We start from the raw sequence: 12500 nt of genomic DNA, 5'->3' as shown, positions 1-12500 counted from the left end.
CTCTTGCAGACACTACCGACAAGTTGCAGTCTCCTGTTTTCGTCTCTGCATTGCACTGATAAGTTGCACAACGAGACACTCTTGCAATATTTGGGAATCCTATGTTGCAGGTGGTATTTTTCACGTATTTTTCCCCCAGTGGTATTTTTCACGTATTTTTCCCCCAGTGGTATTTTTCACGTATTTTTCCCCCAGTGGTATTTTTCACGTATTTTTCCCCCAGTGGTATTTTTCACGTATTTTTCCCCCAGTGGTATTTTTCACGTATTTTTCCCCCAGTGGTATTTTTCACGTATTTTTCCCCCAGTGGTATTTTTCACGTATTTTTCCCCCAGTGGTATTTTTCTCTCCAATAGTTTATTTTCGGTGGGTTTTTTTCCAGTGGTAATTTTTCTAGTCGTATTTTTCCAGCAGAAATTTTTTTAAGTCGTATTTTTTCGCTTTGTGGTATTTTTTCAAGCATTTTTTCAAGTGGATTTAAGTGGTATTTTTCAAATGGAATTTTTAAGTGTTTTTTTTTTTAATGTTATTTTTAAGTGGCATTTTCTACAGTGGTATTTTTTCAAGTGGTAATTTTTTTAACTAGATTTTTTTTTCAAGTATTTTTTTCCCAGTGGTAATTTTTCCAAGTGGTATTTTTTCAAGTGGCAATTTTTCCCAGTGGTAATTTTTCCAAGTGGTATTTTTTCAAGTGGCAATTTTTCCCAGTGGTAATTTTTCCAAGTGGTATTTTTTCAAGTGGCAATTTTTCCCAGTGGTAATTTTTCCAAGTGGTATTTTTTCAAGTGGCAATTTTTCCCAGTGGTAATTTTTCCAAGTGGTATTTTTTCAAGTGGCAATTTTTCTCAGTGGTAATTTTTCCAAGTGGTATTTTTTCAAGTGGCAATTTTTCCCAGTGGTAATTTTTCCAAGTGGTATTTTTTCAAGTGGCAATTTTTCCCAGTGGTAATTTTTCCAAGTGGTATTTTTTCAAGTGGCAATTTTTCCCAGTGGTAATTTTTCCAAGTGGTATTTTTTCAAGTGGCAATTTTTCCCAGTGGTAATTTTTCCAAGTGGTATTTTTTCAAGTGGCAATTTTTCCCAGTGGTAATTTTTCCAAGTGGTATTTTTTCAAGTGGCAATTTTTCCCAGTGGTAATTTTTCCAAGTGGTATTTTTTCAAGTGGCAATTTTTCCCAGTGGTAATTTTTCCAAGTGGTATTTTTTCAAGTGGCAATTTTTCCCAGTGGTAATTTTTCCAAGTGGTATTTTTTCAAGTGGCAATTTTTCCCAGTGGTAATTTTTCCAAGTGGTATTTTTTCAAGTGGCAATTTTTCCCAGTGGTAATTTTTCCAAGTGGTATTTTTTCAAGTGGCAATTTTTCCCAGTGGTAATTTTTCCAAGTGGTATTTTTTCAAGTGGCAATTTTTCCCAGTGGTAATTTTTCCAAGTGGTATTTTTTCAAGTGGCAATTTTTCCCAGTGGTAATTTTTCCAAGTGGTATTTTTTCAAGTGGCAATTTTTCCCAGTGGTAATTTTTCCCAAGTGACATTTTCTCTCCCCACTGAAATAACAAAAATCATTATTACCATTGAGTGTGACGGTAGAGTTTGAGAAGATGATGAATCATTCTCACAAAGATTCTCACTTTCACTCTAAAGGTCTTAGATAAACCTCTGGCTGAGTGTAAACAACTCTGAACCTTTGTAGTGGACAAATGTATAACAATAAAGGTCTTAGATGAACCTCTGGCTGAGTGTAAACAACTCTGAACCTTTGTAGTGGACAAATGTATAACAATAAAGGTCTTAGATGAACCTCTGGCTGAGTGTAAACAACTCTGAACCTTTGTAGTGGACAAATGTATAACAATAAAGGTCTTAGATGAACCTCTGGCTGAGTGTAAACAACTCTGAACCTTTGTAGTGGACAAATGTATAACAATAAAGGTCTTAGATGAACCTCTGGCTGAGTGTAAACAACTCTGAACCTTTGTAGTGGACAAATGTATAACAATGAAGGTCTGAACCTTTGTAGTGGACAAATGTATAACAATAAAGGTCTTAGATGAACCTCTGGCTGAGTGTAAACAACTCTGAACCTTTGTAGTGGACAAATGTATAACAATGAAGGTCTTAGATGAACCTCTGGCTGAGTGTAAACAACTCTGAACCTTTGTAGTGGACAAATGTATAACAATAAAGGTCTGAACCTTTGTAGTGGACAAATGTATAACAATAAAGGTCTTAGATGAACCTCTGGCTGAATGTAAACAACTCTGAACCTTTGTAGTGGATAAATGTATAACAATGAAGGTCTGAACCTTTGTAGTGGACAAATGTATAACAATAAAGGTCTTAGATGAACCTCTGGCTGAATGTAAACAACTCTGAACCTTTGTAGTGGATAAATGTATAACAATGAAGGTCTGAACCTTTGTAGTGGACAAATGTATAACAATAAAGGTCTTAGATGAACCTCTGGCTGAGTGTAAACAACTCTGAACCTTTGTAGTGGACAAATGTATAACAATGAAGGTCTGAACCTTTGTAGTGGACAAATGTATAACAATAAAGGTCTTAGATGAACCTCTGGCTGAATGTAAACAACTCTGAACCTTTGTAGTGGACAAATGTATAACAATGAAGGTCTGAACCTTTGTAGTGGACAAATGTATAACAATAAAGGTCTTAGATGAACCTCTGGCTGAGTGTAAACAACTCTGAACCTTTGTAGTGGACAAATGTATAAAAATAAAGGTCTTAGATGAACCTCTGGCTGAGTGTAAACAACTCTGAACCTTTGTAGTGGACAAATGTATAACAATGAAGGTCTGAACCTTTGTAGTGGACAAATGTATAACAATAAAGGTCTTAGATGAACCTTTGTAGTGGACAAATGTATAACAATAAAGGTCTGAACCTTTGTAGTGGACAAATGTATAACAATGAAGGTCTGAACCTTTGTAGTGGACAAATGTATAACAATGAAGGTCTGAACCTTTGTAGTGGACAAATGTATAACAATGAAGGTCTGAACCTTTGTAGTGGACAAATGTATAACAATGAAGAACCTTTGTGGACAAATGTATAACAATGAAGGTGAACCTTTGTAGTGGACAAATGTATAACAATGAAGGTCTGAACCTTTGTAGTGGACAAATGTATAACAATGAAGGTCTGAACCTTTGTGGACAAATGTATAACAATGAAGGTCTGAACAACAAATGTATAACAATGAAGGTCTGAACCTTTGTAGTGGACAAATGTATAACAATAAAGGTCTTAGATGAACCTCTGGCTGAGTGTAAACAACTCTGAACCTTTGTAGTGGACAAATGTATAACAATGAAGGTCTGAACCTTTGTAGTGGACAAATGTATAACAATAAAGGTCTGAACCTTTGTAGTGGACAAATGTATAACAATGAAGGTCTGAACCTTTGTAGTGGACAAATGTATAACAATGAAGGTCTGAACCTTTGTAGTGGACAAATGTATAACAATGAAGGTCTGAACCTTTGTAGTGGACAAATGTATAACAATGAAGGTCTGAACCTTTGTAGTGGACAAATGTATAACAATGAAGGTCTGAACCTTTGTAGTGGACAAATGTATAACAATAAAGGTCTGAACCTTTGTAGTGGACAAATGTATAACAATAAAGGTCTGAACCTTTGTAGTGGACAAATGTATAACAATGAAGGTCTGAACCTTTGTAGTGGACAAATGTATAACAATAAAGGTCTGAACCTTTGTAGTGGACAAATGTATAACAATGAAGGTCTGAACCTTTGTAGTGGACAAATGTATAACAATAAAGGTCTGAACCTTTGTAGTGGACAAAAGTATAAAAAATAAAGGTCTGAACCTTTGTAGTGGACAAAAGTATAACAATGAAGGTCTGAACCTTTGTAGTGGACAAATGTATAACAATAAAGGTCTCAGATGAACCTCTGGCTGAATGTAAACAACTCTGAACCTTTGTAGTGGACAAATGTATAACAATGAAGGTCTGAACCTTTGTAGTGGACAAATGTATAACAATAAAGGTCTTAGATGAACCTCTGGCTGAATGTAAACAACTCTGAACCTTTGTAGTGGACAAATGTATAACAATGAAGGTCTGAACCTTTGTAGTGGACAAATGTATAACAATGAAGGTCTGAACCTTTGTAGTGGACAAATGTATAACAATAAAGGTCTGAACCTTTGTAGTGGACAAATGTATAACAATGAAGGTCTGAACCTTTGTAGTGGACAAATGTATAACAATGAAGGTCTGAACCTTTGTAGTGGACAAATGTATAACAATGAAGGTCTGAACCTTTGTAGTGGACAAATGTATAACAATAAAGGTCTGAACCTTTGTAGTGGACAAATGTATAACAATAAAGGTCTGAACCTTTGTAGTGGACAAATGTATAACAATGAAGGTCTGAACCTTTGTAGTGGACAAATGTATAACAATGAAGGTCTGAACCTTTGTAGTGGACAAATGTATAACAATGAAGGTCTGAACCTTTGTAGTGGACAAATGTATAACAATAAAGGTCTGAACCTTTGTAGTGGACAAATGTATAAAAATGAAGGTCTGAACCTTTGTAGTGGACAAATGTATAACAATAAAGGTCTGAACCTTTGTAGTGGACAAATGTATAACAATGAAGGTCTGAACCTTTGTAGTGGACAAAAGTATAAAAATAATGGTCTGAACCTTTGTAGTGGACAAATGTATAACAATAAAGGTCTGAACCTTTGTAGTGGACAAATGTATAACAATGAAGGTCTGAACCTTTGTAGTGGACAAATGTATAACAATGAAGGTCTGAACCTTTGTAGTGGACAAATGTATAACAATGAAGGTCTGAACCTTTGTAGTGGACAAATGTATAACAATGAAGGTCTGAACCTTTGTAGTGGACAAATGTATAACAATGAAGGTCTGAACCTTTGTAGTGGACAAATGTATAACAATGAAGGTCTGAACCTTTGTAGTGGACAAATGTATAACAATAAAGGTCTGAACCTTTGTAGTGGACAAATGTATAACAATGAAGGTCTGAACCTTTGTAGTGGACAAAAGTATAACAATGAAGGTCTGAACCTTTGTAGTGGACAAAAATATATAAAATAAAGGTCAGAACCTTTGTACGGCTGTCAAGGTCTGACTGACGGGAAACTGTCAGTCTGTTATGGTTACAGGAGGTGAGCTGACGCCAGGGAAGGGCTCTTGATCGGAGGAAGCAGAGTTATTCTGCCCGTGAAGTTATCTCGAGTCCCTCTCGTTACCCAGATGCTGCATGACCCCTGCGGATTTAGCGCTTGCAATAATAAATTAATATTATTAATGCTTCGGTTGTTTATTATATTGTTTATTAAAGGGAGAATGAAGGGAGAGGGAGGAATAAAGAGAGTGAGAATGAAGGGAGAGGGAGGAATAAAGAGAGGGAGAATGAAGGGAGAGGGAGGAATAAAGAGAGGGAGAATGAAGGGAGAGGGAGGAATAAAGAGAGGGAGAATGAAGGGAGAGGGAGGAATAAAGAGAGGGAGAATGAAGGGAGAGGGAGGAATAAAGAGAGGGAGAATGAAGGGAGAGGGAGGAATAAAGAGAGGGAGAATGAAGGGAGAGGGAGGAATAAAGAGAGGGAGAACGAAGGGAGAGGGAGGAATAAAGAGAGGGAGAATGAAGGGAGAGAAAGGAATAAAGAGAGGGAGAATGAAGGGAGAGGGAGGAATAAAGAGAGGGAGAATGAAGGGAGAGGGAGGAATAAAGAGAGGGAGAATGAAGGGATAGGGAGGAATAAAGAGAGGGAGAATGAAGGGAGAGGGAGGAATAAAGAGAGGGAGAACGAAGGGAGAGGGAGGAATAAAGAGAGGGAGAATGAAGGGAGAGAAAGGAATAAAGAGAGGGAGAATGAAGGGAGAGGGAGGAATAAAGAGAGGGAGAATGAAGGGAGAGGGAGGAATAAAGAGAGGGAGAATGAAGGGATAGGGAGGAATAAAGAGAGGGAGAACGAAGGGAGAGTGAGGAATAAAGAGAGGGAGAATGAAGAGAGAGGGAGGAATAAAGAGAGGGAGAATGAAGAGAGAGGGAGGAATAAAGAGAGGGAGAACGAAAAGAGAGGGAGGAATAAAGAGAGGGAGAACGAAGGGAGAGGGAGGAATAAAGAGAGGGAGAATGAAGGGAGAGGGAGGAATAAAGAGAGGGAGAATGAAGGGAGAGGGAGGAATAAAGAGAGGGAGAACGAAGGGAGAGGGAGGAATAAAGAGAGGGAGAATGAAGGGAGAGGGAGGAATAAAGAGAGGGAGAATGAAGGGAGAGGGAGGAATAAAGAGAGGGAGAATGAAGAGAGAGGGAGGAATAAAGAGAGGGAGAACGAAAAGAGATGGAGGAATAAAGAGAGGGAGAATGAAGAGAGAGGGAGAAATAAAGAGAGGGAGAATGAAGAGAGAGGGAGGAATAAAGAGAGGGAGAACGAAAAGAGAGGGAGGAATAAAGAGAGGGAGAATGAAGGGAGAGGGAGGAATAAAGAAAGGGAGAATGAAGAGAGAGGGAGGAATAAAGAGAGGGGGAACGAAAAGAGAGGGAGGAATAAAGAGAGGGAGAATGAAGAGAGAGGGAGAAATAAAGAGAGGGAGAATGAAGAGAGAGGGAGGAATAAAGAGAGGGAGAACGAAAAGAGAGGGAGGAATAAAGAGAGGGAGAATGAAGAGAGAGGGAGAAATAAAGAGAGGGAGAATGAAGAGAGAGGGAGGAATAAAGAGAGGGAGAACGAAAAGAGAGGGAGGAATAAAGAGAGGGAGAATGAAGAGAGAGTGAGAAATAAAGAGAGGGAGAATGAAGAGAGAGAGAGAAATAAAGAGAGGGAGAATGAAGAGAGAGGGAGGAATAAAGAGAGGGAAAACGAAAAGAGAGGGAGGAATAAAGAGAGGGAGAATGAAGAGAGAGGGAGAAATAAAGAGAGGGAGAATGAAAAGAGAGGGAGGAATAAAGAGAGGGAGAATGAAGAGAGAGGGAGGAATAAAGAGAGGGAGAATGAAAAGAAATGGAGGAATAAAGAGAGGGAGAATGAAGAGAGAGGGAGGAATAAAGAGAGGGAGAATGAAGAGAGAGGGAGGAATAAAGAGAGGGAGAATGAAGAGAGAGGGAGGAATAAAGAAAGGGAGAATGAAGAGAGAGGGAAGAATAAAGAGAGGGAGAATGAAAAGAGAGTTAGGAATAAAGAGAGGGAGAATGAAAAGAGAGGGAGGAATAAAGAGAGGGAGAATGAAGAGAGAGGGAGGAATAGAGGGAGAATGAAGAGAGAGGGAGGAATAGAGGGAGAATGAAGAGAGAGGGAGGAATAAAGAGAGGGAGAAATAAAGAGAGGGAGAAATAAAGAGAGGGAGAATGAAAAGAGAAGGAGGAATAAAGAGAGTGAAAATGAAGAGAGAGGGAGGAATAAAAGAGAGGGAGAATGAAAAGAAATGGACACAGTGATCATGGTTCATCCAGGTTCACAGTGATCATGGTTCATCCAGGTTCACAGAGATCATGGTTCATCCAGGTTCACAGTGACCATGGTTCATCCAGGTTCACAGAGACCATGGTTCATCCAGGTTCACAGAGACCATGGTTCATCCAGGTTCACAGTGACCATGGTTCATCCAGGTTCACAGAGACCATGGTTCATCCAGGTTCACAGTGACCATGGTTCATCCAGGTTCACAGTGATCATGGTTCATCCAGGTTCACAGTGATCATGGTTCATCCAGGTTCACAGAGACCATGGTTCATCCAGGTTCACAGTGATCATGGTTCATCCAGGTTCACAGTGATCATGGTTCATCCAGGTTCACAGAGACCATGGTTCATCCAGGTTCACAGAGACCATGGTTCATCCAGGTTCACAGAGACCATGGTTCATCCAGGTTCACAGTGACCATGGTTCATCCAGGTTCACAGAGACCATGGTTCATCCAGGTTCACAGTGACCATGGTTCATCCAGGTTCACAGTGATCATGGTTCATCCAGGTTCACAGTGATCATGGTTCATCCAGGTTCACAGAGACCATGGTTCATCCAGGTTCACAGTGATCATGGTTCATCCAGGTTCACAGTGATCATGGTTCATCCAGGTTCACAGTGATCATGGTTCATCCAGGTTCACAGTGATCATGGTTCATCCAGGTTCACAGAGACCATGGTTCATCCAGGTTCACAGTGATCATGGTTCATCCAGGTTCACAGAGACCATGGTTCATCCAGGTTCACAGTGATCATGGTTCATCCAGGTTCACAGTGATCATGGTTCATCCAGGTTCACAGAGACCATGGTTCATCCAGGTTCACAGTGATCATGGTTCAGCCATGGACCATGGTTCATCCAGGTTCACAGTGATCATGGTTCATCCAGGTTCACAGAGACCATGGTTCATCCAGGTTCACAGAGACCATGGTTCATCCAGGTTCACAGAGACCATGGTTCATCCAGGTTCACAGTGATCATGGTTCATCCAGGTTCACAGAGACCATGGTTCATCCAGGTTCATCCAGGTTCACAGAGATCCAGGTTCACAGAGACCATGGTTCATCCAGGTTCACAGTGATCATGGTTCATCCAGGTTCACAGAGACCATGGTTCATCCAGGTTCACAGACCATGGTTCATCCAGGTTCACAGAGACCATGGTTCATCCAGGTTCACAGAGACCATGGTTCATCCAGGTTCACAGTGATCATGGTTCATCCAGGTTCACAGAGACCATGGTTCATCCAGGTTCACAGTGATCATGGTTCATCCAGGTTCACAGAGACCATGGTTCATCCAGGTTCACAGAGACCATGGTTCATCCAGGTTCACAGAGACCATGGTTCATCCAGGTTCACAGAGACCATGGTTCATCCAGGTTCACAGAGACCATGGTTCATCCAGGTTCACAGAGACCATGGTTCATCCAGGTTCACAGAGACCATGGTTCATCCAGGTTCACAGAGACCATGGTTCATCCAGGTTCACAGAGACCATGGTTCATCCAGGTTCACAGAGACCATGGTTCATCCAGGTTCACAGTGATCATGGTTCATCCAGGTTCACAGAGACCATGGTTCATCCAGGTTCACAGAGACCATGGTTCATCCAGGTTCACAGAGATCATGGTTCATCCAGGTTCACAGAGACCATGGTTCATCCAGGTTCACAGTGGTTCATCCAGGTTCACAGGTTCATCCAGGTTCACAGAGACCATGGTTCATCCAGGTTCACAGAGACCATGGTTCATCCAGGTTCACAGTGATCATGGTTCATCCAGGTTCACAGAGACCATGGTTCATCCAGGTTCACAGAGACCATGGTTCATCCAGGTTCACAGAGACCATGGTTCATCCAGGTTCACAGTGATCATGGTTCATCCAGGTTCACAGTGATCATGGTTCATCCAGGTTCACAGTGATCATGGTTCATCCAGGTTCACAGTGATCATGGTTCATCCAGGTTCACAGTGATCATGGTTCATCCAGGTTCACAGTGATCATGGTTCATCCAGGTTCACAGAGATCATGGTTCATCCAGGTTCACAGAGATCATGGTTCATCCAGGTTCACAGAGACCATGGTTCATCCAGGTTCACAGTGATCATGGTTCATCCAGGTTCACAGAGATCATGGTTCATCCAGGTTCACAGAGATCATGGTTCATCCAGGTTCACAGAGATCATGGTTCATCCAGGTTCACAGAGATCATGGTTCATCCAGGTTCACAGTGATCATGGTTCATCCAGGTTCACAGTGATCATGGTTCATCCAGGTTCACAGTGATCATGGTTCATCCAGGTTCACAGAGACCATGGTTCATCCAGGTTCACAGTGATCACAGTGATCATGTTCATCCAGGTTCACAGAGACCATTCACAGGTTGGTTCATCCAGGTTCACAGTGATCATGGTTCATCCAGGTTCACAGAGATCATGGTTCATCCAGGTTCACAGAGATCATGGTTCATCCAGGTTCACAGAGACCATGGTTCATCCAGGTTCACAGAGACCATGGTTCATCCAGGTTCACAGAGATCATGGTTCATCCAGGTTCACAGAGACCATGGTTCATCCAGGTTCACAGAGATCATGGTTCATCCAGGTTCACAGAGACCATGGTTCATCCAGGTTCACAGTGATCATGGTTCATCCAGGTTCACAGAGACCATGGTTCATCCAGGTTCACAGAGACCATGGTTCATCCAGGTTCACAGAGACCATGGTTCATCCAGGTTCACAGAGACCATAGTTCATCCAGGTTCACAGAGATCATCCAGGTTCACAGAGACCATGGTTCATCCAGGTTCACAGAGACCATAGTTCATCCAGGTTCACAGAGATCATGGTTCATCCAGGTTCACAGAGACCATGGTTCATCCAGGTTCACAGTGACCATGGTTCATCCAGGTTCACAGAGATCATGGTTCATCCAGGTTCACAGAGATCATGGTTCATCCAGGTTCACAGAGACCATGGTTCATCCAGGTTCACAGAGACCATGGTTCATCCAGGTTCACAGAGATCATGGTTCATCCAGGTTCACAGAGACCATGGTTCATCCAGGTTCACAGAGACCATGGTTCATCCAGGTTCACAGAGACCATGGTTCATCCAGGTTCACAGAGACCATGGTTCATCCAGGTTCACAGAGATCATGGTTCATCCAGGTTCACAGAGATCATGGTTCATCCAGGTTCACAGAGACCATGGTTCATCCAGGTTCACAGAGACCATGGTTCATCCAGGTTCACAGAGACCATGGTTCATCCAGGTTCACAGAGATCATGGTTCATCCAGGTTCACAGAGATCATGGTTCATCCAGGTTCACAGAGACCATGGTTCATCCAGGTTCACAGAGACCATAGTTCATCCAGGTTCACAGATACCATGGTTCATCCAGGTTCACAGAGACCATGGTTCATCCAGGTTCACAGAGACCATGGTTCATCCAGGTTCACAGAGACCATGGTTCATCCAGGTTCACAGAGACCATGGTTCATCCAGGTTCACAGAGACCATGGTTCATCCAGGTTCACAGAGACCATGGTTCATCCAGGTTCACAGAGATCATTGTAACCACGAAAGTTGAATGTGATTCGAAGATTGAATACAGCCACAACAGAAGGAATATAACAGGAACAGACCAGGAACTAAAGCTGAAGAAGGAGAGAAATAGACGAGAAATGAGCAGAAAAATCTGTAAAGAGACGAACAAGAAAACTTGAGGAGGTAGTCTCAGAGGAAACAGGAACTCTGCGATGTTTTCCACAGAACTCTGCGATGTTTTGCACAGAACTCTGCGATGTTTTCCACAGAACTCTGCGATGTTTTCCACAGAACTCTGCGATGTTTTGCACAGAACTCAGGGATGTTTTGCACAGAACTCAGGGGTGTTTTGCACAGAACTCTGCGATGTTTTGCACAGAACTCAGGGATGTTTTGCACAGAACTCAGGGATGTTTTGCACAGAACTCTGCGATGTTTTGCACAGAACTCTGCGATGTTTTGCACAGAACTCAGGGATGTTTTGCACAGAACTCAGGGATGTTTTGCACAGAACTCTGCGATGTTTTGCACAGAACTCAGGGATGTTTTCCACAGAACTCTGCGATGTTTTTCACAGAACTCAGGGATGTTTTGCACAGAACTCTGCGATGTTTTCCACAGAACTCTGCGATGTTTTTCACAGAACTCTGCGATGTTTTCCACAGAACTCAGGGATGTTTTGCACAGAACTCTGGGGTGTTTTGGACAGAACTCTGCGATGTTTTGCACAGAACTCAGGGATGTTTTGCACAGAACTCTGCGATGTTTTGCACAGAACTCAGGGATGTTTTGCACAGAACTCAGGGATGTTTTGCACAGAACTCTGCGATGTTTTTCACAGAACTCAGGGATGTTTTGCACAGAACTCTGCGATGTTTTGCACAGAACTCTGGGGTGTTTTACACAAAAGTCTGAGATATCTTAAAGAGAGTAAAGGAGAATGAGTGCACCAGCTAGTACTGAACACAATACATACAACTGGAGCAGAAGTAAAGAAATTACTGAGTGAACTGGATACCTCAAAGATAACAAGGTAAGATAATAACAGTTATTACTGAAGAGAGAAGAAATACACTGAGTGAAAGCTAGGCAACTACAGTAGGTAAGATCACAGATGTTGTCGCAAGATTTAATAAAATAAGAAAGAAGGAGCACTGCAAGAGGCCTACTGGACTATGCGAAGCAAGTCTAATTCTCCCAACCTTGACCTAGGTAGGTCAGACACGTTACTTAAGGGAGGAGAACGGCATCCGACCTAGTAGCACAAGCTAGTCAGGTTCAACTCACACCCACTGATGTACTTATCGAACCTAAGGGGCCAGACAGGTAGTGTTTAAACCACAGATCAGTGTCACTGACAAGTATGTCATAAATGAGTTGAAAGTAGAGACACTCCCGCAATATTTGGGAATATTTATTGTGGAAACGTTTCGCCAGTGACTTCTTCAGTCCAATACAAAGA

At 41.7% G+C, this 12500-nt stretch overlaps 1 protein-coding gene across 1 annotated transcript in view; it reads right to left on the bottom strand.

Annotated features, from left to right (window-relative positions):
* Positions 1–12500, bottom strand: part of LOC138855428 (uncharacterized) — a 210651-nt gene that overhangs the window by 69926 nt on the left and 128225 nt on the right. The window lies entirely within an intron of this gene.

The sequence above is a fragment of the Cherax quadricarinatus genome, chromosome 94, assembly GCF_038502225.1.
Source record: "Cherax quadricarinatus isolate ZL_2023a chromosome 94, ASM3850222v1, whole genome shotgun sequence".
In the NCBI taxonomy this organism is placed as follows: domain Eukaryota; kingdom Metazoa; phylum Arthropoda; class Malacostraca; order Decapoda; family Parastacidae; genus Cherax; species Cherax quadricarinatus.
The sequence above is the reverse complement of the archived record's forward strand: the minus strand, read 5'-3'. Positions and strand labels throughout refer to the sequence as shown.